Source organism: Thermobia domestica, chromosome 11 (assembly GCF_964235325.1).
Source record: "Thermobia domestica chromosome 11, izTheDome1.hap1.1, whole genome shotgun sequence".
NCBI lineage: Eukaryota > Metazoa > Arthropoda > Insecta > Zygentoma > Lepismatidae > Thermobia > Thermobia domestica.
In genome coordinates this window covers 200,329,077-200,334,722 of record NC_137464.1, presented here as the reverse complement: position 1 = coordinate 200,334,722, position 5,646 = coordinate 200,329,077, and positions in this window count along the sequence as shown.

Here is a 5,646-nt window from a genome sequence, read left to right as displayed (position 1 = left end):
CCATGAAATAACTGTCGTTTCCATCTTTAGCGACGCCATGCTTGCTGTCCTGCCACGTGATGGAAAGGTTGAAATCACCCAATAGGATGACGTCACCGTGTGACAACGCATGTAACAGTGAGTCATGGCAAGCTTCTAAGATATGCTTGGGGGTGTTCTTGTGCGGCCTATAGAAGCATCCAATAAACACAGAACGACGCTTTGGAATAAATACTTCCACCCAAATAAGTTCACAATCCCGTTCGAGATCCAGTCTTCTCTTGCTCTTCCACTTATTATTTACACAAATCATCACTCCACCTCCACGAGTTATGCGGTCTTTACGATAAATGGTGAAATTATTAGAAAAGCTAATTTCACTGTCGTTCACTGATTCATTCAGCCACGATTCGGTCACTGCGAAACAATCCAGTTCCCTTATCTCACCTAGGTTCAATGAGCACTCAAGTAATTTGTTTTTAATGCTACGAACATTTTGATAATATATATTGAAAGCACTGGTGTAATATGGACAGGGTGGGCCAGGGTTTACGTGAATATCACCACAAAGGAGGAGAAAACAAACGAGAATGAGGCACTGTTTTTTTGCTTTCGACTCATACCTTGGCACAAAATCACTTGTAGTTCCTCCGTCACTGTTAGCAGTACCAGAGAGAGCACATGGCGGTCCTCTTGGTATGAAGGCAGCAGCAATAAAATGAAATGATCTTCCACTACACTTCAGTCCATGTTTCATTGGCAATGCTTCACTTGGGAAAGTAACAGCACCAACACTACATGAAGACAGTAGAGCACGCACATAAACACTACACACAACCACGAAAAACAGGTAAACAATAAGAGCACCACTTTGCATCGACTTCGAGCCTGACGCCATCTTTAGGCGTGTGTCGACTTTTTCATTTTTAATAAAAATGAAGGCTTGCGACTGTGCGTAACGTAACCTGATATGAAATCTTCTCTCCTTTTCTCCCCTAGGCCCTAGCACACGAAGAATATACAGACTATCCAATGTCAGTAGAACCCATCTTTTCAGTAAATGGGAATTCAATCTATTTGTAGTATCAGCCTAGGCATCTACTCATGCTTCGTAAGCTAACTCTATAGCCTATGGAACCCGGAGGTTCAATGCCGCGTTCACAAAAGCTCTTCACTGACTTCTATCCTTAGCCAACTGGATCCAGTTTCTTTGTATTCCTATTTTTGTGAGATCCATCTTAATATTGTCTTCGCATCTACGCCTAGGTCTTGCTAATGGTCGTTTTCCGATTAGTCTTACCGCTAACACTTTGAAAGCGATCCTACTTTCTTCCATCCTGCTACATGACCTGCCCACCTAAGCCTCCTAGACTTGATGACCCTAACAATTTTTGGTAAACCGTATAAATTATGTACTTCCTCGTTATAAAGTTCCGCCATTCCCCATTCCCGTTCCTCTTGGGTCCGAATATTCGTCTCAAGATCTTGTTCTCAAATACTTTCAGTCTATGTTCTTCCTTTAGAGTAAGCGACCATGTTTCGCAACCATACAGAACAACAGGTATGATTATCGTTTTATATATTTTAGGCTTCAAATTCCTCGACAGAATTTGCAACGGCATGAGATTTGAACCAAATAGTAACACGAATTCCCTGCTTTTAGTCGACATTTAATTTCTTCGTGAATATGATTTTCGTCTGTTAATATTGATCCTAGATATTTGAAAGTATCCACTTTATCAAAAGAATTATTTAATATTTTAACGCATCCATAATTTATCGTATTACGATCCCGACCCACTTCCATGTATTTAGTTTTCTCTGCATTTGCTTCTAAACCCATGTCCCTGCAAGCGTTTAATAAGATCTGTACATTTCTTTCTATTATTCTCCTGTCATCCCCTATTAAATTTACTTCAGCATATGCCATAACTTGGTGAATACCGTTCAATTCTAGGCCCTGGTTGCTATCTTTGATTTTCCTTATAGCGTATTCCAGCACAAAATTAAATAATAATGGCGACAACGCATCTCCTTGTTATTCTCGACGTGAAAGCTCGTGGCCAAAAATTTTCCTACCCGGGCTTTACTTTGGGATTCATTTAAACATGCCTTAATAGATCTAATTAGACCTAGCTTTTACGGTATTTTAAATTCTGTAAGAACGTTGTACAATGTTTCTCTCCTAACCGAGTCGTAAGCCTTTCTAAAATCAATAAATAGTTGATGTACCGGGGTATTGTATTCCCACTTCTTTTCGAGTTTTTGGCGAATGGTAAATATTTGGTCGATATTGATCGATTTCGTCTAAATCCACACTGATAATCTCCAATCATTTCATCTGCGTATGGGGTCAATCTTGCTAATAGAATGTTTGAAAGGATTTTATAGGATGTTGACAGAAGAGAGATGCCTCGATAATTATTAGTCAGTTTTGTCGCCTTTCTTGCGGATTGGAACAATGATTGATTCTTTCCACTCTTGTGGCAATTCTTTCTTGTATTAGATAAGGAGAATGAGTTTGTGTATCTTGTTCCACATTTTTTCGCCTCCAGCTAAAATTAACTCAGCCGGAATTTCGTTTACACACGAATATTTGTGTTTCTTTAATTTCTTTATAGCGATTTCTACTTCTATTCGGTTGGGTTCTGGAATATACGTTTCTGCGGTGTGTATCTCCCTTTCTCCACCCACATTAGTTTTTGCTGCGTGTTAAGCAAATCGTTAAAGAAATCTTTCCATCTTTTTAAAATGCTATTTGTATCAGTGAGAACTGTTCCATCAGCTTTCTTTAATATAAGCACGAGGTTGATAGCCTTTCTTAAATTCGTTGATCCCTTTATACATGTCCAGAATGTTTTTATTTTTACTATTATCTTCAAGTTCTTAAATTTTAGCTTTCAAAAAATTCCGTTTCTTTGTTCTAAAAGTTTTGGAAGTTTTCCGCCTGATGTCTACGAAATTTTATGTGATTATTTCATTTGGATTTTGTAGCCAACGTAATTTTGCTTATTTTCTCTTTTCTGTTCGTTCGAACCATGGTTATTGCTACGTATTTCCGAGTGTCCCAATTTTTCTTTTGAGAGAGGATGCTTCATAAGCAAGAAAAGAATTCAATTACTGGAATATTTTTCTTCAGAATCTTAAGGTTACATCTATTAACTAAAGAGTATATGACATGCGTTAGATTCCTGTGACGATTCCTTTAATGTTATTGAGATCAAGGGGGACGATCCTGGGAAGTCGGAGCCCCCCCCCCCAAAAAGCTCGCGTGGATTCCCTGTATTTTTATGAATATGCATTTTAATATGTATTTTCTCTTGTTATATGTATTGTTTTATGCATTTCTTATGAGGCCCCCCCCCCCTCCAAAAAAATACAGAGAAATCGGCGTCCTTGATTGAGATTATCATCATTTTGCTCAAAGAGTATCGTTGCGCCATACATAATTAATATTTTTCTTCATAGTTTTGGGGAAGTCATTATTTATATTATTATAAAACAATTTTAACGTGGATCTTTGTGGATGTCTAATTAGAAACATACCAATTATAAATATGCATGTATTCAGATTTCAGAATGTGTTCACGGCAGTGATTTGTAGTACTGATATGTACTACTACTTCATCTACATCGTCTAATGTATAATATACTCTACAACAGCTGATCAGATTCATCTACCGTAATATGAGCAGTGATGAAAATTTTCCGATTCATAAAAACATACTCCACTTATTCCTACATCGTTGTTTACTCGAGATTTGAGGTGGAAAATTTTCTTCTATATTTTTCCGATTCATAAAAACATATTCTACTTATTCCTACATCGTTGTTTAGTCGAGATGTGAGGTGGAAAATTTTCTTCTATATTTTTCCGGAAAATTTTCCGTTCTTAACAAATATCAGTGATGAAGTAAAACTTCGTCAGTATTCATAAAATTGATTGAATTCATATATAGAAACGTTAAAAAGTGAAAGATCGTTTAAAGAATCTGAAAATTTTCATGGCTCAAACAATTTTCAGTACGATGTAGAAACTAGTGGAATAATTTTTCATGAATCGAAAAAATGTCTGTCCTGTACAATGAAAAATTTTCCGATTCATAAAAAACATACTCCACTTCTTCCTACATCGTTGTTTAGTTGAGATGTGAGGTGGAAAATTTTCTTCTATATATTTCCGGAAAATTTTCCATTCTTAACAAATATCAGTCATGAAATAACAATTCGTCAGGATTCATAAAATTGAGTTTAACGTCCCTTTCAGCAGCGAGACTATATAAAACGGTACCAACTGATTAAATTGGAATCCGAACTACATGAGCTCCCGCTGGGAATTGAAGCCAGGTTTTCCATGCCAAAGGCCCGTATGCTAACCGCTTAGCAACGAAATAGCTCGCAGAGCAAGAGAGAGAGAGAGAGAGAAACACTGTAAAATTTTATTTCCCAACTTGAAATAGAAAATTTTCCGGTTCCCGAAAGCTTTGGAAGTTTTATAATTTGTTGCTAACTTTCCTCTACTGAAATTAAATTTTCCAGCTCTATGTGCAGTTAAATATAGTGGAAAATTTTCTACCTAACGTCGCTATACATAATATCCAAAATTGTCCGGCCTATGAAAAGTGTTTTCCACTTGTTTCTACACCGTGATGAAAAATTATCCGATCTATGAAAATTCCTTTCACTTGTTTCTACAGAGCAATAAAACTTTCCGATTCACAAAGAAGTTGTTTTACTTTTGCTTTAAATTGATGAAAACTTTCCGACTCATAAAAAGTTCTTCAATTTTCCCATATAAGGCAGAAAATATTTGGATTCAGGAAAAATTGTTTAACTTGTTCATACATAGTATTGAAAATTGTCTGAGCCATGAAAATTTTGAGGTTCTTTAAACGATCTTTCACTTTTTAACATTTCTATACATGAATTCAATCAATTTCATTATTGCTGAGGAATTGTTACTTTTTTACTGATATTTTTTTTAGAGCGGAAAAATTTCCGGAAAAATATAGCGGAAAATTTTCCGAAATGGAAAATTTTCCGCGGAAAATTTTTCACCTCACATCACTAAATATGAGTTTCATCTCCCTTCTCTAGAATAAGCCTCAAATGTGCCCACCTCCCAATGTTGAAGACAACCAATGGCGTATTTAGGATTTTGTTTCGAGGGGCTATGCCCAACACAAGGAAGGAAGTGGGCGATTGCTCATCTGAGTTTTAGAATTAAATATATTTTAATTTATGCATAAATTGAGGTTATAATGGCAAGAATTGCAGACCGGTAAATCCTATGTGATATGATACAAAAATTTAGGAGTGAATCTAACCCTTTATTCTATTCATACAAGAAAAAGGAAGCATCCTCTTGGCCTTCCTAATTTCCCGGGCTAATTATTCCCCCGTTTTAATTTTTTTTTAATTTCAAACATTTCCTTCCTTTAAAAATAACTAAACAATATAATTTTTCGTTTGTTATAATAACTAAAGTCCTGTCATGTTGATATCCGCGCAAGTTGGTGTGGAACACCAGTTTCGCTTATCAACTCCTCTTAGTTTTGGTGTTACTGATGACGGCCGACTTGAATCAGAACTAACAATGGTCGATAAAGTATGATAGACGAAATGAAAGAAAGTAACGTCAAGAGAAAGAAGCAGAAAAGTAGAAAG